The 22,962-nt window shown below is 38.5% G+C and overlaps 1 protein-coding gene across 4 annotated transcripts in view; it reads left to right on the top strand.

Moving 5' to 3' along the window:
• The window catches only part of SIPA1L1 (signal induced proliferation associated 1 like 1), a 228,730-nt gene that overhangs the window by 54,264 nt on the left and 151,504 nt on the right, over nt 1-22,962 (top strand). The gene's annotated exons all lie outside the window — the stretch shown is intronic.

Genomic DNA, 22,962 nt, shown 5'->3' with positions numbered 1-22,962 from the left:
TTTAAAGTAGTAGTTTGTCAAGGGTTAAGTAGCATTGTTACCTAAGGTTTCAGAGGTAAAAAATAACCTGAATTTGTCTTGTTTCTGGAAGCCAGTTTGAGAACTGTTAAAACCTTGTGTTCTGTTCTGGTTTTGAGACATTATTGAGACAGTGAAGAACAACTGGCAAGCCTCTTGGGGCACTGGCTTCCCTTGTTGCAAAGCAAGGAAGTTATGTGTACCTGAAGCTTTTATTTAATTTTAATCTGGCGTAAGCTGAGTGACCAGTTCTTCCAGCCACAAAAGCCAAAAACCTGCAACAGCCTTTAATTTATATTCACACCTGAATGCTGTGTAATTCTTGTTGTTGTTTGCCTGTTTCAGAAGTTCAGTGCAAAGCTTCTTCCCTTATCCCTTTCTCACAAGACCTGGAAATCTAACCTTTTATAAAGCTCACGTGTTAAAAAAGTGATGATTGCTCTTGGGTACCTGTTAAGAGCACTTTCTTAAAAGCAGGAGGACTTACCTATGATTTAGTCTTCACACTTACGTAGCAAGTAGCTGTCTCCATGTACTGTTTCACAACTTGTTCCAATTTAACCTTTTTGCAGGCTTGTCCTCTTTTCTCTGAGCTCAGAGTACCTCTTAAGGTGACAACATGTAGCATGTTGTAAGTTGGAGGGAAAGAAAGATCAGACACTTTGAAAAGAAAGGTATTTATAGAAACATTGCAATGTACAAATACTTCGTCTCTAAACTCTAGCATTCCCCTTGAGACTGGATAAGATTTTTTCCTTGAGCTTGGTTTGCAGAATTGTTTCTATGCACTTCTTGTCTCTTTCCTCTGTTACATGTTTAAGTTAGTGTTTCCAAATTCCTGCTTGGCTTACAAGGCATTATTCCCCCCACTGGCTTGGTTGGTAATGGCAAGATCAGCATGTGGTAGGCATAAAAGCTTCAGAGGCAGGGATATCAGTGTCACACAACTAGAAGTAATTTTGGTAAACACAACCTTTGCCTTGCTGCAGATGTGTAAAGCCAGGCAGGGTGGCATGCCACGGTAACATGGGATTCTAGTTATGTTGAGTAAAGTATATGTAAAGTTACAAGCAACTTTACTTCTTAACTACCGTTGTCTACCGGAGTTCCCCAATTATCTCTGCATTACTAGAAACAATACTTCTGTTTGCTTTCTTTGTCCAACTCCTACAGGCTTTAATATATTCATACCTTACATGTTCAGTTCCTGTAGTCTCTTGAGATCTGACATCCAGCTATGGTGCTTGCAAAGTCCACCAAATCCAGTATTTGCTGCTATGATTTTAGTATTTTGTTTTAGTTCTAGGATTTTTCTGCTTAGCCTATGGGAGAAAAGACCATGATCACCAGCTTCTCTAGTGCCTTTTTGTTTGGAGTTTGGGGTTAGGAATATTATCTGTTTTATCTGCATGGCAGAAGGATGCATTTTGAATTGATGTGATTTTTAGATTTCTAATTAAAGATTAGAATGACACAGTCAGCCTGATGCTAAAATAATCTTGTGTGATTTAACTTTTTGTTGATATTTAGCCTTTCTCCCTACTGTGACAGTAATGCCTGTATTAGTGCACATATTTGAGTAAAACTGATTGGATTGCATGAGAATTCAAATAATTTCTCTTCTTTCACCTCCCCAAAAGGCAAAAGAGTCAGTATAAATGAGCCCCAGCTCCTGCAATGCCCTCCAAAAATCAGTCACTTATTGAATGTTTCTTTTTTATTCTGTAGGTAAAAAGGAAGATGGCAGTGTGCATTTTATTTACATTTGAGGAAATCTGGTACAACTAGAAATGAGCATGGATTTAAGTCAATGTAATGTAGATTCAGTTATATGAAATAAAAATCTGGAAATAAAAGCCCCTTTATTTATAAAAAATTTCTTTGGATGTGAGAAATGGAATAAGGTAGAAAGAAACTTGATTTTGTCAGTGGGTGAACTGATAGTTAACCAACCCATAGTTTGAAAGGTGGTGAGAATAACATGGTTACTATAAATGACTCGGGTAGCAACGGCCATGTGGAATGCATTAGGGTGGAAATGAGAGCTGTAAATGAAATGTCTAGGGCATCTGAAATGCAAATATCCACCACTTCTGGACTGACTTGTCAGCATCTTGTGCATGAATATATTTATAGGTGCGTTTACAAATGTAAGCAAAAGGTATCCGAAAGAAACATTGCTGTTCCAGAACAGTGAAATTAGATAGTGCTCTTCCTACAAGATGTACTGAACGCTTCACTTCCAGCAAGAACTGAGACCGCAGCTGAGCTGCAGCTTCCGTATTGCCATGAAGGCCAAGCATTCTTCCTGCCAACAGCATGCAACCAGAAGATTGTGCATGGATCTATTTGGCAAAGTTTGCAATTGAGTTTACAAAGTTCATCTGGTATCTTCTTGTGCTCTGTACAGGTCCTTAATGCTAACTCCCTGCATTTGTTGCCCTTAGAACAAAGCAAATGCTTTTTCATCATCAAGCACTGGATAGGAAACATTTGGAAAAAGGTGTTAAAAGTATAAGCAACAAAATAGGAAAAACGTAAAGATTTGAGGGTCAGTTTGTTTTATATATGCTATAGTCTTTGCACCCAAAAGAAACGTCTTTTTTTCTTGATCACTCTGGGTTTGTAACTTCTGTCACAATGGTGAGATTTTTTTAGTGTCTTGAATGCCCTGTTTTTACATAGATGGCTTCTTTAAAGTAGCTCTCATGTTAATATGCCCCAAAGTGCCCCGTCTATCCGAATGACGTACAATCCCTGCCTGTTTTCTGGAATCCAGTCCTCTGTTCTGGCCAGACCTGCTGGAATAAGATGCTATGAGCACCTAACATTGGAGTAAGGTAATGCAGGAGGCTGAAGGTTTTTTCTGACACCTGTTAGCTTGCATGATAATTTATTCTTTGGGAGGCTGTTTTCCATGTAAGCTACACTTCCAGGTCTTCCCCTGTGACTGCATCTAATTAAGAAATACGGCATTTTCTTCACATGCATAGTGTTTGTGGTGTCCTGGTATGTCTTTTGTTCTTCCGAAGCACCAATAATTCTCTTAACTAAACCTATCATATTCTCTTTTGGTGCACATGACAGTCAAGTTCCTTCAAATACATGTCACTTCTCAAGTATAAGTAATGGTTCTTACTGATGTGAGCCCTCTACTGAGCGTACTTACAGAATGTTTTCAAATGCTTGTTAAACTCAATCCTGTATTGCTGTAACTTTGAAATATGAAAACATTGCTTTTTTGCTGATTTTTTGTTTTGTTTTCTGCATACCTGATTTTGTCTGTCTTCATCTGTCATTCTCTTTAGGAGCACAGATGAGTATAGAATTGTACAGGTGTCTGTATGTGTATGTATTTTGATCCTTGGAACAGATTTCAGATTCTTGGTTCCCTGATAAAGTGCATCTGCTGCTTAGGTGGCCTTCTGTATCTTTGTTACTGCAGCAGCTATGCTTTCCATTCTTTATATTACAAGGCTTAAAATTTACAGATTAATTTGCTTCCCTTTGTAAAGCCAAGTCACTCTTTAAAAGATGTAACGTGGTGTCACTAACTTCAGAGCTAGTGATGTCTTCTAGATGGTAGGGCGTTGACATGATGTGAATTGCATGGAAACTTTCTTTTAAGAGCGGTGTATCTTCACATGGGAGCCTGCAAGTCATTTACCTGTTTCATCTGTCTATTGCTGGTGAAATTGGTGATAGCATACTGTTGAGAAGCAAATTGCAATTCGTTGACATCATGTGTATTCTTTTTCCACCTTCCTCCCCTCATACAGTATCAAGTCACTGCATACCATTATTAATTTATGGCCTCTTCAGGGCATAGTAGTCATTTGATAAGATCTGCTTTGGTCTACAGGGAAATTACTGGTATTTCAATCAGTAAGAATGATACCCAGTGAGAAGTATACTAGTTATCCTTGCTAGGTCACAGACAATTAAAAATCCTTAATACTCTTTTGATTTCCCTTGTTTTAAAAACATGAATTTGTTCTCTAGAGCAAAATATATTAGATATATACTACTAGTATGCCGTATACATGTGACAATTATGCTTATAATCCAATTTGAAAGTTGCTGAACATGTCACCTGTATCATTATTTCATGGCTTTCTATATAGGATGTTTTTCTTTTAGAAGTATATTAAGTTTAGAAGTTATTTAGAAGTTTCTTTTTAGACGTATATTAATATTATTCATACAAAAATGTACAAAAATTTTATAAATCAATATTGGGGGTGTTTTTAGGAGCTAAAATATAGTTTAACATCTTTTAAAGGTGAAAGTCTTTAGTAGACATTTTTGTGAGCGGTCACTTTGTCAATGGTCAGCTCAATGCATAGTAAGTCTTAGTTCATATATTACAGGACTTGAATCTACTGATTTAAAGAAAAAAAGTACAGGGGGAGAAAAAAAATCAATTGCACTGTCTCAAATCTGACAAATGCTTACTTACCCTTTATAACCGGTACTACCACCCCCCTCCTGAAGTTTTAACTAGCAATGTCTGTATTAATTGTTTCATGTGGATCATAGTCCTCTTGATCTGTGTGAGATGCACTTTTATTAGACTCTGATTTAATGGCCATGTGTTAGATGTGCTGAATTAGGCCCTGGTGTATCTGGTGGTGTGATGGAAGAGGATCTTGTTTGAAAACCCAGATCCTGGTTTAGGTGTTGTTGGGCATAAGATAATAAAAATTCTCAACAGGAACAGAAGCTTTGGAAAATGACTTGTGGCAGTGTAGATGATTAATATTGCAGCTCCCTGAGCAATTTTAATCCAGCCTGAACTGACTCGGTTACTGCCAAAAACTGTGGTATTGTACTCCTCTGTACTTTCCCACGTAGCCTCTTGCTAGCATGGGCATTCTGGTAGTCATTCAGCTAACTTGACTGGAAATTGCTTTTTGTTAAAGCTAACCTGCCAAAGACGACGTTTCAGGTTCCAGTTGAGTTGGCTCTCTTGATCTGGTTCACCACGTCACCAGCTGGCTGTTGGTGACAGCACATGAAAGGGCGGAGAGTGGGAAAAGCCAAGACTCCTGTCCTCTGCAGCTCCCACCTCCTCCAGACTGACATAAGCATGGCATTACCCTCTGACAGTTTAACGCTGAAGGGCAAAAGTAGCATTTTGTGTGTCACTTGGATGTATGTGTCCAAGTGCTTTCTTAAGCAAGTGTATCCTTTTGGGCAGTCAGGCCTAGTGTGTGGTGGGCTGGTTTCGTTTTGTTTTGGTTTTTTGTTTGGTTTGGCTTGTTTGTTTTGGGGTTTTTTGTGGGTTTTGTTTGTTTGTTTGTTTTTTAAAACATGATCCCTTTCTAGTAGTGAGTAATTGGAAGACTAGCTGAAATCTTGTTAAAATGCAATAAATAATAGCACAAAATGGAGTCTGGTTCCATAGTGGTGACAATTAACTCGCGTGTATGGAAGTGTATGGTACTGGGCTGTGGGTTGGCTGCCTTGGGTGGTCCCTGAGGAGGCCGAGTGTGCCCAACAAGAGACCCTCTGACCTTCAGCTTGCCTAACTTGGTTATGTCTCTCTGAAATGGCATAATTCTTGTTTCACAAAAGGGTGATAAGGAAAAATGCTTGAAGACTCCACTAAGGAAGTTATACATAGAATATGGATTAGTCCTGGCCTGTAATGTTGAACAGTCTTCTGTAACCCATGCAAATCCAATATGCTAGTATAGCTTCTGTTTTTCTGTGGTTAGTGTGGTAAAGTTTATGCAAGTCTGACTGACCTGGTTAATAAGTTTACCAAACTTTCTGTCTTCAAAAGAAAAAGGATGTTTAATCAAAATTGCAATATGAAGACAACCAGGAATTCATAAGTATTTTGTTCTCAAACCCGTAAGTCACTGGGGACTGTTTACTTTATGAGTGTTGTTGAGACTTACTCTGAATTAAAGTAATGCTTAAATGTGGCAGAGGTTGAGTGAAGGTTGTATTTTGGGGATTTAGACCCACATAGGTGTAAGAAGGCAGCTTTGCAGATGTGAGTTTGGGATCAGTATTTTCCAAGTATTTTTTTAATAGAACTACTTGAACGCATTACATGTTCAGTACTTTGATTGCTAAAAGGCATTGTCAAATGTTTTTATTAAGGCACCAGCCTCTTTGACCTATGAAGGTTGGTTGATAAACATCCTCTATTACTATAAACATCCTCTTGACCATCTGCCAACTAAGGTCTGAAAGGAAGGAGGAGGAAGGTAGAACGTTTTACTTGAGAGCTTGTTTTAAGGCAGATATCCCATTATGTATGTATTTTACTGAGAAACAGATGGTATGTGAAATGAACCTAACAAAAATACAGCAGCAAAAAAAAATCCTTTTGTGAGTCCTGCAGTGTGGTATTTGTGCTGTGAATATAAGCGTGATTAAGAAAATATTAACAACTGTAGTTAAAGGTAAATTGTTTGAAAGCCTTAGGTTGTATTTCTCAAATATAAGGACATATTTATAAACTTTTTGCAGTCCTCAAAAAATTCTGAAAAAAGAGAGTAGGCTTTAGCCAGTAATTTCTTCAAGTAAAGGGTTCAGCATCTTGCTGTTCTCCCATTTCTTCCCCTTTGCTTCTAGATCTAGGCACAATTGTTGGCAAATTAGTGAATGTGAATCAGAATTTGAATTGGTGGAAAATTAAGTGTAAACATGGCACACACATGCTGGTAGACAATATCTATGAGGAGAGTTCCTATAATATTCTCTCAGTAGCTAGATTTATTTTGTGTTCATTACCATACAGCCAAATTAGTCTTCCATTACACTAAGCGTGTTTTTTCTTGGTGTGAACTGACTTGGAGTAGAGTTTACCTTGGTTTTGCTTGGAGGGTAAGGTCACCCCAGAGCCTCACAGGTGTCTCTGGCGCTTCCTCTCCCTGCCTGCCACAGGGAGGAAGGGTTTCAGGACTTGTGTTGAGTGATGACATCACTCATCTGAAGGGATTTTTGGTGTTGTTTTAAGTTACCTTTATTTTGAAGGGTTATTTTGTTTAGGTACAGTGACATTCATTATTTACCTCTAATGTTCGTAATTACAGCTATTTCTTTTTCCTGAAATGGTCCTTTTGTATGGGCTCTAATAGTTTTCCTCTAATTACTGTGTACAGTTAGTTAAGATTTGATTTGCAACATATTAAGATTTATTTTCTGTAACTTGTATAACACAAAACTAAATGACATGCTGGAGTGAGAAGAGCGGCGAAGCACTGAATCTGTGAGGACACGCTCTCCTGGTGGCGTGGTTTGGTGAAGGTAGTTTTCCTTCAGAGCCTTGTGCAGTGTTGATATTCCCATCTTCTCATCAGCGAAACAGTGTTTGCAGCCTGGTGCAGGGATCACAAGGAACATGCTTTTGGGTAAAAGCAAACACTTCCCTCTGGAGAAGTGCACTCAAGTAACAGGTGGGTTTTCAGGTGAGGATAGTGATAGGAGAGTTTTTCATGTGTAGAGTCTAGATATGAGGAAAGGAACCCTTACTTGTGCTTCACTGATACCAAAATATTTCAGAAAGCCAGGGAGGTGGGAGGAATACTTATGATCAAGATATTTTTGTGTTTGAAAGCAACCTGAGACAGTAAATTGAGACCCTGTTGCGTTGTAAGGAAAGAACTGAGTGAGCAGCATGATAGGAGTCCCTTCTCCTCTGGAGTAAATTTTGTGTTGTTATTGACAACTTTTCTAGGGTATCTTACCAGCTATTCGGGGTATGCAGTGTGCAACCAATCTACCTGGAGAGAATGTTTGTAAAATTCTTAGAAATGCGTTAAAAATCTGTGCATCTTAGAGTGCTGTATGAACACGGTGATTGCAATCCTGTGCTGAATATGGGTTTGCTGCGTGGTGTCTTCCTTGTGCAGCAGAGTGCTGTTTTCTTAGCACTTCAGTTTTATGTGGCTGTGGTGGTTGAGACCCTGGTGATGGGGAAGTCCTTTTAGGTGGTCATCTTACAAAGTATGTGGTGCCCTCTGAAATAGCATAAAAATACATGTCTTCAGATTTGGAAACATTCGCTTGTCAAGAAAAGACCTTTCTGTTTACCAAATCAAAACTACAACTGCTAGTTATTCTGTACCCAAACACTGAAGTGATGTATGGAATGGTGAGTCTCTTTATTCTGGATTTCAAACACCTTTTGGTATAACATGCCAATAATGCTGTGTTCTCCAAGTGTTTGAAACTGGGCAGCAAATTGTTCTTGTATGTAACTACTAGATAACCATTTGTGACCTTCCTCAAAACCTGGTTCAGCAGAGCAGTTTTACATATGAATTATGAGATTACTTGCCACAGATCAGGAGAAGATCCATTAACAGAGTGCACCAGTCTGGGCTTATTTGATTTGTCTCCCATCTATGGGACATCAGGACTGTGGAAGCTCATCTTCAATTCCCCTTACATCAGTCATGCTAAAAAAGGAAACTGCCATGTGTGGTAACTAGATCTGCTGAGGTTTTTTGAAATGGTTCTGCTGAATCTCTTGGAATAAGAGTCAAACTACATCCGAACCTAACTTTGGAGTGTATTGACAGATTTTAAGCTTGCTTGTACCTGATAAAATTAGAATTTTAGCTAAAGTTCAGGTGTTTATCCTCAAAAACTGAAAAAAATTTAGCTAAAGTTCAGGTGTCATCCTCAAAGCAATGAATAGTTGCCTGGAGTAACTAGTAAAGCCAATGGGATGAGATTTTTCATTCAGGTGTCTCGGATCTGTATTTTCCTAGCAGAATTGAGAATTTTTCTCCTTGAAAGCTCAGGGTGGGGAGGTGTGGCTGTCCCAGCCTGGCATGAGCCCATGCAGCCCCTGGAAGGGTGCATCTTCCTTTTGTCCTCCCCCTGCTCCAACTCAGCTGCTCCTTCCCACCTCCTCCACTTACAGATGTGTGCAGCTGCAGGGTGGCTGAAGCGAGGGATCAATCCTGCAGAAAGCCAACACTTCAAAAAAAGGGGGGAGGAGAGCTCTCCCCCACCAGCAGCTCATACATGCTTTATAAAGGGTTCGACTGGCCCTGTATGGCCTTAATAGGATGTTTCTGAAATCAGCTGCCACTTATGGTATGTCTGGTTTTTTTTTTTTTTTATAAGCAGGACTTGTTAAAGTTGTGCTTGTGCCCCACGTTGCTGCTCTAGATTGTTTGAATTCATGTGATGCATTACTAATGTTTTCTTTCCCATGCTTTTTGTAATCCCATCGGAAGCTAACCATCACGCATTTGTAGTAATGATGCTGTCATATTGTTAGGATTGGATAAAAATAATTTAAGACCTGCCTTAGGGTCTTTGTAGACACTGTCAGTGGCATCATATAATAACCCTATAGATTTTCAAAATGGGTCTCCAAATGTATGGGGAAAAAAAATCTGCTGTTGGGTAATTCAAATGGCCACAATACAGCTGAGATGGTCCTTTCCATGAAGTATTTTCCTATTTGTGAAACAGTTTGAAGCTTTGTCCGTGTGTTCTCAAGACAGTGCATTTTAAAGCTAATCTTGAAATTGAAAAATTTTAAATAAAGCTTGCTAGCTTTCACTGCAGGCATGCAGGCAAGCTTTTTTAGATAGGAATAATGTGGACAGTATCTCAGAATGATTACTTGTCACCGAGTTTGTTTGCTCTTATTTAATATAAGAGAATAACGTTGGTTTGTTTTTTGTTTTTTTTTTTTTTTTTGCTAAAGACATGTTCCTATATGTACATATTCAAAGGAATGACATGTCAGGTGGAGTCCATAACTTCTACCTAATAGCGCTGATTTCTAGCTCTCCTGTTAGTATAGCTCACTGAGCTGTGCAACATTTCGGTTGTCTGATACAAATATTTTTGTGAAAAACTAGAGAACAACATGTTAATTTTTTCCTCAAGTTTTATAGTTACTATTTATTTTTACATTCAACTGGTGGAATGTAAACCTTTGCTGGCAAGTTTATTTGAATGAATCGCTGGAACAGGCTTTTTTCAAGGCTTTTATTTAGAAGAGTAGTCATGTTCTGCCCTAAAGGATATAGGGGAGCAGGTGAAGAATTGATTTGTTCCTGTGTATTCCTGACTGTGATGAACAATGACTCAAATGGACTAGAGCAGAAGATGCTATTTGGATTGTGAAATTGCTTAAAAAGAAATGTTCATTGTTCATGTGCAATGTGTATGGGTTTTGTGCTTCTGTTACAGATTCTCCTTTTACATTTGAACTTTTTAGCCTGGCATAAGAGTAGAGAATTTTCTGCTCTCTAATGGAAATCTCTGGCATACAGAGCGTATTCGATTAAAAAACAGATGTGGATAGTGGGTGCTTCTGGGTGGGTGGGTGGGTCAGGTGCTTCTGCTGTGACTGTGGCTGAGCTGAGCTGCCGAAAACACCGTGGCTGCCTTCTGGAGGAGTGCTGCTGCTGGTGGAGGTGTTGTGCCTCCTCCTCTGTGGTTCTGTGGCTTGGAAAAAAAAATACATTATTTACTGGCCTCTCTAATTGTCAATGTTACCTCTCCCCCCCCCCCCCTTTTTTTTTGGTTTTATGTTCTTTAACATCTGTAGCTTCTGCAATTTCTGTAATTGCTGTTCGATTACATTCACCTGGTGGTGCAGGTTTGTGGTTACTACCATTCATGAACCTTCCCTTAAAGAGTATCTTTTTGTAAAGTAAAAGTAAACTCAGTTTTCTGCATCTAAACAAACAAAAAAACCCCCAACAAAACCTATGTTATCACCTTTTATGCTACGGCATTATATTAAGTCACTTTTTTCTGCTCTTGTACTTCTAGGTTGTGTTTTTCCCCAGCACTAATGAATACTTACTGAAGTGTAGAATCTCAGTTTGTGGCAACATGGAAATGTTTCACGTACTTCATTAAGAATGGATAACCTTGCTGTTTTGTTTCTTCATAATCTAATTTCCCATATTAACAATTTTCTTATTTTAGTTTCTTTCCTAGAATTGCAGTTTCTTTAGAAACAAGGGTGTCCAGTTTTTTGGTGTTGCTATTAAAATAATGAGCTGTTCAACAGTGTATTTTTCTCAGTATCCAAGGGTGTTAGTTACAAAGTGTTTTAACTGCAGCGTTTGTAGATAAATATGCTATTTTAGCCCCCTCCCCCTACCAAAAATAATAGCAAAAAACCCCCCTGACTTTGTTATATCTACATCTCCTAACTTGGGTTCAGTCTCATATCTTGTAATTACTCATTTACCTTCAGTCCATGGTGCTTTTAAAGATGATGTATCTAGTGTCAGAGTGTGTGTCAACGTAGTGTGTATTGTACAATATGCTGTCCATCAGTGCATCAGGTACTTGCTTTGACAAAGACCATTTTTCTTAAGACTCTTTACTCTCTATCAAACATACTCCAGAAATTAATTCAAAATACCCAAAATAATCTACCTGAAGTAGCCTAATTTCTCAGTTGTTCTTGTACTAAAAGAAGCAGGGAAAGTATGTATTTGTGAATTCATACTTCTGTATATTTACTGACAAAGAGAATCCTATGTTGAGAGCCAGACATTCAAAATCACATTGTTTTTAACAAAACAAGAAAAGGTGTGGACCAGATTGTCAGCTATACCTGGTCAGCCTGGACACAAATGGTTCTGTAACAGTGAGACCACCTTAAGAATCGTGTTTGAATAATGATGTAGTACCTTGATGTGGACTGGGTAATTTTTCTGGCCTTGAGTTCAACAGTTGAAGCTGGGAATAGACTTTCATGAATCCTTAATAGTTAGCTATATTAATGGTCTCTGGACTCACAAGGTACTTTCTTACATTTCTCTTTTGGTTTGGGTTTATTAAAAGTAACATGTTCAGAGTGTTCTGCAACTCTCTTCCCTTTCTTCCCACGGATAAATGAGCACCGAGTTCTCAGAATGTTACATCTCATTTTATTAGTGAAACTGCAGCAACTTTGGAATGGATAAGAATCAAGGCAGATTCCAAAACTTGTCTGTTCAGATAAAAATCTGGCGTTGAAGAGTCTGCTGCTGTTCATGGCTGGGAATGTAGTTTGAAAGGAATTATACTAGCATTGAATTTTCTTTGTTGTGTGTAATTTTGCTAATATTCTTGGAAATGCAAAAGTAGCTGGTTCTGCTGCAACTCAAATACTTTCTCATTTGAAAAGGAATATAAAATCTAATTTGTTTTTCCTTCACCCTCTCTCCTCAGAGATCTGTCAAATTACCCTCTGTTTTAGATTCAAGCTCTTCATGGAAATTAATTGTTCTGACCCCTGTGAAGTAAATATTATTTTCTTTAATGGGAAAATTGCAGAACAGACAAGTAAAATTGCTTGTTTAAATTATGCAGAGCTCTTAGACGTGTGGTCAGATTGCTAGACTGTGTCTGTTTTCAATAAATTCTTTACAAAACTTTTTTTATGTAAGCTGTAGTAATATTGATGCCATCTAAGCAGACAGAAAAATGCTTTTCTTGTTTCCTGAAGAGTTGCGTGACCAAGAGGATAACTGTGAAATATTGTTTATAGAACAGTATGTCTTGAAATATGGATAAATGAGCTATCTACTGAGTACAAAATAGTTTGTAATTTTCCTGGGGAAACAGGCAAAGAACCCTTTTAAATGTTATCTTAACCTGGCAAAGAGCATAAAGGTCCTTGAATGGGCAGAGAAACCACCACTTTAATGGAAATTACCAAGTCTGCCAAGTGAGTCAAATGGGGATGGAGACGTAAGGTGCTTATGTTTTATGAATAACAAATTATCAGTTCCCATGAAATGCAAGTGTAAAAGAGGCTTCTCCACTGAAAATGGAAACTTTGGGTGTGGCAGGATAGAATATCTTGAATTACTTTTGTCTCTTTCAGTAGGATGGAAATAATGAGTTCTTCTTTATCTCAAAGGTGGCGCAGACGAATGTTTTCTTTTCCTTGAAGGAAGGCTTGTAACATAGGAAAGCAGAAGTTTGGTTACATATGCAAAAAACTTTCTAGCTAAAGAATTGTCTTTTTATTATAGTTGAATTTTGAATTAGAGATAGAAGAAGATATGATTTATGGAGTGTGAAACTTCTTAGAGATTACTAGGATTTTCAGTTTGACACAGTTTTTCAAAGCTTTTGAAGACTGAACAAATTCTGCTCAACAAAGTGGAATTTTTCATTTTCTCTTGGATGTTTTGAAACTATAGTAATGTAGTTAATGCCTCTTAATGAATTTTACGGGCAGTATACATCTATGTAACGCTTATTGTGAAGCTTCCTTCTGTAGCAGGTGTATGGTGTATGTTTCTGGTGTGCTGTGAAGGGGACTGGAGGCTTACAGAAGTGGTGCTCACAGCACGTATGCAGTTAGCCAAAATCTACATTTGGATATTCCTGGCTTAAACACTTCTTGTGGTAAAGGGTAAAGTAGTGGAGTTTCTGCAATATGCCGGTATATTGTGAAAGATTGGGGCAATGTGATTTCATGTTTTGTTTGTTGACAGATGTTAGTACATGCCAATGGAAACCCACTGGTTGATCGGTGTGTGCAGATGCTGTTCAGTAACGATGCTTCATGGCTTTTAGTTTGTTCACTGTTAGGCAGTTCTCTATCTTCATGTTTTGGGTGTCTAATTTGTCTAGGTAATGTATTGTTGCTTACATTATGTGTATTATCAGTTCATCAAAGTGCTGATGAAAACCTTCATATAAAGAGAAGTCTTCATGGTCCTTTGCCATGGGTGGTAGAAGTTGGAAGACTAATATTTCTGACTGCTACTTGGCTGCTGGATGACCTTGAGCAACTCGTTTTCCTTCTCTTGCTTTGATTTCCCTTTCTTTGTATTTGGTTTAATGATATTTACCTTATCTGCAAAGCTCTTTGAACCCTCATCAGTGGAAAGCTTCCTAACAGCAGCATATTCTTCATGGTGCTTCCTCTGTTTTCATTGACAAACAGCTTTAAAATTCCAAATACGGAAGTTAGTCAAGATGCCAGCTCAGTCTTTCATTTCTTTTAACAGCAGTCAAATGGATTGTAATTACTTAGGGGGGGAGGGGGCAAGTGGAAAATTACTGAGCTTTCAAATTGTGAATTTGCAAATTCTTTGCTGAATTTGCCCTTTATCCTTGCTCCTCCAGTATTTTCTGCCATAGACAGATTATTAGTTCTTTGCTTGGCAGCAGTAGCTCCTTCTACAGTGGAGTATCCTGTTCTTCTCTTATAGCTTAGCTGTGACAGAAAGCTAGGCTGAAAAACAAGCAACAGGACAACTTTTCTGAAGAGAAAACCTAACTTTTAAAGAGGGAATACTGGACAGCAAAAAGGGTGGGTCACTACTTCATGTAAGGGGAAAAAAGTGGACTCTGTTTGCATTTGTTGTTGGTTTTCTCCATTTCAAACTTAAGTATTTGCATTCCTTACTTTGGAGTGCTTACAGTTGTCAGGAGTAACTCCAAAGTTCACATTTTCGTGATTGTGCTCTGCAAATTCCTTCATGTTTCACTTCAGTTAGTTCAGGACTGGACAAAAGCATTAGTTCATAGCTGAGAAGCTCTTTCAACTCAGCAGTATCTTCTTGGTATAGGTATTTTACTTGTAGGATGTGCAATTATATTAAAGGTAAACATAACGCCCTTTATACGCTATTACAGTCATACACTGTGTGGCTAGAAAAACTGACCTCAGCGTGAAAGTGTGTAAGCCATGGTGGTTGTGAATAACCAGGAGAAGTTATGCCTTACTGCACTAAAATGGTGTTGTGAACGTCAGAAAAAGCCTTTTCAGGTTAAATGAATTTAAATGAAATTTTGTTCCATTACCCCTTTGGAGAAAAATGTTAAGAATTACAGTAATTGACTCCTGTTGACAGGGCAGCAAAGTAGTTAATGAATTAAATGCAATGTTACTAATTTTGATTGATACTGTATAATTATGGTGTCAAAGGTATTTGAATTTGTATCAGGCTGTAAATCTGCATCAGACTTCTAGTTTACCCTTGATGAGAAGAAAAAACCAACACACAAAATGAGAAAACCCAGACACCCCCCCAACCCGAGCTGAATCTCTCTTCATTCAAAAATTGAAGTGTAATTCAATTTCAAATCTCTTTTTCTATACTGCTATTTTAGAAAAAGGTATGAGAAGGTAAAAAGGTTTCACTAGTTCAGCTTTCTTCCTTGTTAGTAGCATATCTCTGAGAAATTCCTGAAGGTCTTAGTGTCTGAAAAGCAAAAGGTAAGTATTCTCTCTGAATTTTGATGTCAGCAGCAGCAGAGAATTCCCTGACAGCCCTCCATGCTCTTCTAGGGTTTTTTCTTTCCTCATAGCCTTAGTCTGACTGGAAATCTTCAAGCCTGAAGGTAAAAGGCAGCCTTCCAAATTACCTTGAGCTGTTCTGTTCTCAGTAAGAAGAAATAAAACTTCATTTTACCTAAAAGTGAAATTTATGGAAGAATACAAGAGATCAGATTATTCTGACAGTGACTCTTGAAGCAAATGTTCTTTAGCTTGACAAGCCGAGCATGAAAGGATACGCTTTATTAGGATGCAAATTCTATGTATGTGATTCATTTGTTGTGTAATATTTTCATGCATTTTTGGTTTATTAGAATTATACGTGTATTAGTATGTAGAGAGGTTTTATTAGTGTGTCAGAAATAGTATTTCACTGTTCACCAGGGTGAAAGTCAAGATGACTATAACTTCAAAGTTTAGCAGGAGTCTATATACCTTCTTTTATAATAAACAACTCCAGTTTTCCTAGAATAAGGGATTTCAATTCTTACTACTTTTTATACACCTTTATTTTTTTTTTTTTGTACTTGTTTCTACATTGCCTTCTTGTGTTGCTTCTGTGTTTTTCACTATTTCATATTCATTGTTTCAGGTCTGCCTTTTTTCTGGAGGTTCTACTGCTGATCAATTTTATACCTCCCCTTGATACTTCATCCCTACCTGCCTTTCTGACCCAGAAGAATTTGTGCCTCAGTTGAGCTTCAGGAGCAACTGTCTTGTGTTTTAAGAGTAATTTTAAGAGCTTAGTTGTGACTTCTGAGTGTGCTGCTTTTGCTTGCCATATAGGTTTGTGCAAGTCAGCTAGCTTGGTGCATTTCAAAATCCTGTCTTACCTGTGTTTCTGATGTGTATGAGTAATAGCCATTAGTGCTTAAGAATCATATAGTTGAAAAGATGTATAAAAATGGAGTTTACTTTGTAGTAATGTTAAGTATCAGTTTCTGGCATTCAGCAACTTCAGTGACAGCATACATTTGGCTGGAGATGAAACTTGGAGCCCTGTGAAAGCTTTGGTTGGAAGTGGCCTTTCAGGAGTACTGCTCTGTAGGCTGTTCTCTGTTGTGGCAGTGTACTGTGGGTGCAGGAATTCAGTCATCTGCTAGGCACAGGGCTTTGAAAATACCAGCCCGAACACTCAAGGGAATTAAGTGCTGAAGTCCTATCTCCTTGTGACTGGGGTTCACAAAATAGGTTGCAGGCTGGTGTCCAACGCCATGGGAGCAGCGGCATCTTCTTTTCCCTGCAGTGCATCATCTCACATTTGTTGAAGTTCGTTGGTGAAACTTGTCCTGGCTGTCTTCATTCCTCTGGTAGTACTTACGGTAATAATCACCTAATGCACATATGTCAAAAGCCTTTTGTTTTTATTATGAAGGGAAAGACAGACCTATTAAAAATATTTTCGTAGGTTTATGATGGCATGAGAACACTTTATGTAGACTTCATTTAGAAATTATAATGCGTGTAGGTGGTGCCTTCCTAAAGAAAACTGAGAAGGGTATTTTCCACTGATGCTCATTCCTTCTTTCTTCTGAATATCTGGATTAGTTGATAGGACATCCTGAAAGGCCTGCCCACTTTTCTTGGGAGATGAATGGACTGCAGGCTATGTAGACTAGGGAGGAAAATCGTTTTTTAAGTGTCTGAGAAAGAAGCATCTGAACTTCTTGTAGCTATTTTTTTCAGCAGTTTCGAATACTGTTAGATTCTGCTGAGAATAAGTGCTAGTTAGTGTTGCTAGAGAGCATTCTCTTTCCCCTTCTTTTTTTGAAAAGGCTTTGGCTACAATTTCAGTACTTCCTAATGTTATTAATTGTATAAGGCTTCTAAAGCTTTGAACTGCTGTTCTGCAGGTGACTTGCTGCTGTGTGAGAACAGCTTTTGCCGGATGCGGCAGAGAAGTGGGGGAGGTGAAGCATTCTTTGGGTAGGTGGCAGATTCTGAAATCGGGGATGAATCTGCAAGGATTCCTCATCTTGCTTGTAGTACTGCATATTGACATCTGGAACGTAGCAAACAATCCTTTGAATTCTCTTCAAGTAACACATTTTAGTTCTTTCAAGGGTGATGTAAGAAAATAGCCTTTTTCAGTAGAACGAAGTTCTTTCTTCCCTCCCTCCTTATGTACGCCTACACCAATGTTTTTTCAGCTCTGCAAGTGTGTTTTTTCTCACTCTCTCTGCTGTGTAGGCGGCCTTCCCAATTACAATTGAGCTTTACAGGCAATCTTTAAAAAAAAAAAAAAAAAAAAATTGTCGTTACACAGCAGGTCTATAATTTAACACCAAAGAAAATGGAGAGTTCTGGGTTAGAATTATGATGCATCTTAGTAATGCTTGGATAGGTGAAAAATTTCACCCTAAAGAAAACAAGGAAAATTTTTCTTTACCAGAGGGCTGCCACCTGTGGAAATTATTTATTTACGTGCTGCCCAAATGACTTGCCAGAATGTCAGTAGCAATCACAAGCAGATAGATTTTAAACCTTTTACTTACTTCGTTAGACTGAGTTATAATTGAACTTTTCTACCCCAAAATCAGAATGTGATGCTACTTGAAAGAGACAGGCTTGGTTTGTTGGTAATATGGAAGTTAAAATACAGTTCTTCCTGGAATGTTACCTTATTTTAAACATGAGTTTAGTTCTCTGTACCTTTTGGAAGCTGCTTTTGTTGCACTTGATGATTATTTTTTTGTGTACTGCAGTTTTTTTGATAATGCTTCTTATTTTCCCAAGGTCTTAATTTCGCGCAGTATTTTGTAAATAAGCCTACACTTAACTTGCAATAAAAAAGCCCCAACTCTGAAAGTTATATTTTTTAATTGCTTATGGGAAGATAGCAATTTCTTTCTTGAGCTTTATTGATAATGCTGTCTGGCACTTCTTGAAGAATTTTGGTTGACACTAATGTTCTTGTCACCAAGTATTCAAACTTTATTCAACTCTGTCTAGAAATACTGTTGGGAGAGTAGCAATGGGTGACTTAAAATTACTTGCTTATCAACCTATCAAATTTCAGAGATCATTGTAGTAAATAGTCTTTGTACCATGGTTTTATGTGCAGCTTATGCTGGCATCGCAGCTGAAAGCAGCCGTCCTTGTGTGCTTATCCTGTCCCGTGCCTTTTATGCCTCATGTCAGCGCAAGTGCTTAATGTAGCCATGCAGTGAACTGGATTGGGGAAAACCAGGTTGGAGAAATGATCTAGATCTTTGCCTCCAATCTCCTTATTTAGACTTGGATTTTGATCCGTCTCTTTGATATGATTCACCGCACGTCTTCTCTAACGCGTGAGCTTGGTGGGAGTAGAGGAGGACAAAAATTCATTGGTGGTACGTGCTCTACCTCCAGCTTGTGCCTCTGTGGAGTTCTCAGGACGGCAGCATAAATCTCCATGGTTACATCTGTTTACCCAGTCTAATTTTAGAGGGCTCCTATCATCTACCGATGCAAGCCTTTTGTAGCAATAGACAGAGGTCAGATGTTAAGGCTAATGCTGAAACAATACAGATTTTATTACAGGACCTGGTAAATAGGAAGGACAAGCTTTGAAACTTTTTTCCTTGCTACTGTTGGAGACTTCTTAGAGGACTGCAGTTGGTGGACTTAGATAAACTCACTCCTGCTCTCCCTTGTGTTTGACATGTGTGATAGGCTTTATGTTGAGTAGTGAGGAAAAAAGTGGGCCACAGCACTGCTAAATGTCTCCTTTCAGGTGTAACCAAATGTTTGTTTAATTTCCAAATGCCTGGCAGAATGTGTTCTGGAAGAAAATAACTTGGTTCAAGGAAAGAGTGATTAAAAAAAAAAAAGGTTGGGACTTTTATGGTGAGAAGCTTTTCATGCAGGCTCTCTCAGATGAGTAAGTTAGCTGCAAAAACTTAATAGGTTCATGGTTTTGTAAGTCTTCATTGTTGCTTCTGGCTTCTCACAAGCACAATTTCCACAATACCCTTTACCTTTTGAAAAAGATTTCACCTGTTCATTTCCCATTCAGATTTTGTTCATACCCAAGGTCTTTCTAGGCTTCACCGTGCTATGATTCATCCAAAGCTGGTGACAGTCACTGGGAGTTTTGCATGTGCCTGCCTTCTCAGGAATTTGGATAGATAAGAGTACATGCTCCACTTTCTGTATTGTCTGACAGTCACCCTTTGGAGTAGTGCTAGTTAGTTGCCACAAAATCAGCGTTGGCTTTGTGACTGCTGATAGCATGTAGTGTTTCATACAGTACAGAAGGGGTGGTCTCCAGCAGGGTGGTTTACCCGGGTAGGCTGGCTGCCGCCGAGTGCCAGACTGTATCCCAGTCTGTTGCTGAATGCATCCTCTATACATGAGAGCTTTTTTCAGGAGGGAGATGCAAGGGGACTGGATGGCTACTCCCTCCTCCCTTTTTACTAGGTATTTGTAGAAGTGTTCGTAAAAGCAGGTTGGACTCTATTCAGGCTGTGACAGAATGCCTGGTTTTGTCACATTTTCTAAAACACAGTAGTTCTTGTAGGTGGTTTCTTTTAATCTACTTGTGAAACTAAACTTGTGTTGTAAGGAAGAAAGGGATGATTATTCTGAATGTGCCAGATTCTTGAAAAGGACTGGCTTTTAGTACGTGATCTATCCTTTCCCAGAGAATTCACATAGAAATATAATAGACTTCTAGGGAGTTTGTGAAAAGATAAAAAGGATGCTGCAGTTCTGTCCATGCAGCCTTGCCCTCTGCCTTGTATCAAATGCAAGTCCTTTGCGGGTGTGCAATGACCTGGTTCAAGAAGGTTGGAAAATTGCAGTGTGTGGTTTTGGGGGGTGGGGGGAGGAGGGATGGGGAGCAGTGGTGCTGGTTTTGCAAAGATGGGCAGGGATGGATTTGTTTTCAGATGGATTGGCTTCCTGAATTAACTCAACATGTTGTGCAAGCTGTAGTGCTGCCTGAAGGGAGGTGACCAGAATACTTGCTAGGGACCGCAGGGAGAACAGCATTGAGATCTGAACTTTGATCAGTTTAACCTGATTTGCAACCAGGCAGTAAAACACTGTCCCATCCACTGAGCAGATTTTAATGATCTGTTTATTAACAAATGTTGAAAGCTATAGGTGTAGGATATGCAAAGGAAGTCCAGTCTGGAAGTGACAAGCAGTGTAATAAACATTGCTACTAAAGAAAAAATCCTCCCTTGTAACATCAGTTCATCAGTCTGTGGGATGTCTAAAGAAACAAATAGGTTTCTTATTTGAGAGAATCTGCCCTGTAGTTGTTGCAGTTGTTTTGGACAATGTTGTTGTATCGAAAGTGTCAATTTAAATCTGTTCTTTCGAAATACTGTCAGCAAAGCTGCATTGTGTTGGCGGAGGACTGCTTAGCCTCTGAGGTTTGATTTATTGTAGCAAGAAAACCTTTCCTTCAGAGGACATACATATTGGAAACAAACACGTTTGTTTGTGGATCTAGAGGAGCCCTTGGAAGAGGCTGTTTTAATTATTTTACCTTTCCCCTTGAATCATCTTACCTTTTCACTTGGCACCATCTTTAGTGTTGATTTTCACATGCAGTTATTATTATGGTTTTCTTTGATATGTAGCTCTCAGTTACAGACAGAGGAGAAAGTGGTGTGTCCATCTCTTTCCCACCACACCATATAAAAGTTTGTTTTGTTTTGTTTTTGAAGTTTGTGGTCCCAAGAGACACATTTTGATCCTAAACACTGTGTTTAGGACATGGACAATGAAAAAGGACTGTCTTGAGTGATGAAGTAAAAACAGTCTCTTAGCTATTAATTTAACTTACTAGTGGAAAGTAAGTGAACAGTTTTTCCCCCTGTTATGTTTGGATTCCACAGTTTGGTTTTTTTTTTTGTCATATACTTTCCATAAAAAATGTCCAAGTAATTAAACTAGCTTTACCAGTGATGGTGTCACCATGTTATACCACTGAAATACTTGGTGAAGGTGGTAAGTTCCTTTTTATTATATGCATACAATTTTTGTTCACTAATGGAACTTGTTTCCCAGTGGAATTTTTTAAATCGTTACATTCTAGCTCATAACAAATCTGTTTATACAAAGTTGTATTTAAAACTTTGTTTCACTAGTAACAGTTCTGGTTGTTATGAGCTCATAAGCTCATGGTCCTATAGACCCAGTCTTGTTTACTGAAATTCATGAACAGGTTTTGCAGTTGGGAGTTAAATGTTTTCATAAAGCACATCCATGTTAACGGGTAGCTTTTTTTAGAAATAGTAACATGCTCCAATAAAGCTGATTTTTGCTTATGTTTCAAATATGATATCTAATTGGATTTGTAAAGATACTTAGGCACAAGACTTTCAGTGGCATAAACTTATTTTTGTTAGATTCCCCACATTCTTCTGTTAATATTGACAGAATAAAACTTGTAAAGTTCTGCATACAACTTAACCTGAGACTGCTTATTTCTCCTTGACCTGCACTTAAAATAAAGAGGAGGACTCGGGGGAGGGAAGAGGAAGGGATGATCACTGTATCTAAGTGGCTGATGTTGACCTTAAGTTATATTTTGTAGGACAGTGTTTAAAGCTGCTGATTTTATCTGTACTAGTCTTTTCCTGTTGACAGGTTGAAGCCCCGTGGCTTCATTTATCACTGGTAATAAGGTCTGGTTGCATGGAGTGGGGTTGGGCTGGGAAAAGTGTTGCCTCAGTGGTCCTTACTCTTTCACAGGGAGGTGTTTAAGAGTACATCGTGCCATGTTCCCTGTAATGGGATATGGCAGCTGTATGGATACTGTTTCTCTGAATGGCCAGGAGGAGATGTACAGAGTTGTGTTCCTTTCTTACGTTTTGCAGGTTTTCATCCTTTTCAGAAATTTCCCCAAGATTTAGTTGGTGATTGTACAAAGGGTTTCTCTTGTTAGGGTTGTGTAGGTCTGTACTTGAAGCTGTTTCCCTGAGGAGTCTGAAGACAGTTAGGAAAAACCCCTGCAATTAGTGCTTGCAGTCTTGACCTCTTTATAAAGAAAGGAAGGGTGTTGCTTGAGGAGTACATGTATGTGTTTTGTATCCATGCATGTACCTGTGCATGCATGCACCTGAGAGACAAAGGGAATAGAGATATTCGATGCTCTCATTGATACATGTATGTTCCCAAGTTAACGATTGCCCTCCATAATGTGGTTGTACTGTGGTATTGCAATGATAACTAAAGTTATTATCTTTAAATGAAAAATAAAGTGCTCAGTATATTTTTATCTTTTTATGTTTAAAAACAGTGCAGTGAATTACCAGAAGTTGGCATGTGATAGTTGGGAGATTATTTAATATATTCTAGAACTTGCAGGAGAATTGCAATTGGACCATTCAACAAAACTGGATAATGTTCTTAATAGCTAAATATGTCCATTATAATAGGAAATGGGTGTTCATGAGAAAAGTCTCACCTTCATTTCATTGTGTATGAGACTGAAAGAATTGCATATTCAGAAACTAAGTGTATATGAGTGAATGAAAAGAGAAGAGCCTGGGTCCCATTAATTTTTGACTACCTGTAAGCTGGTGAGGGTTTCATGCTTTGATCACTGTTTTCTTAGTCTGGAATGACTGAAGACTTAGTGCTATGGATTGTAATGATCCATGCTCTTTTTTTGTTACGGGCACCTGTTGACTAGGCAGGCCAAGAATGAGGGTACATACGCTACATCTGCAAACTTGCCAATTTCAAAATGGTTAGGCACACCCAAGTTA

This window comes from Gymnogyps californianus, chromosome 5, assembly GCF_018139145.2.
Source record: "Gymnogyps californianus isolate 813 chromosome 5, ASM1813914v2, whole genome shotgun sequence".
Lineage (NCBI taxonomy): Eukaryota > Metazoa > Chordata > Aves > Accipitriformes > Cathartidae > Gymnogyps > Gymnogyps californianus.
The sequence above is the reverse complement of the archived record's forward strand: the minus strand, read 5'-3'. Positions and strand labels throughout refer to the sequence as shown.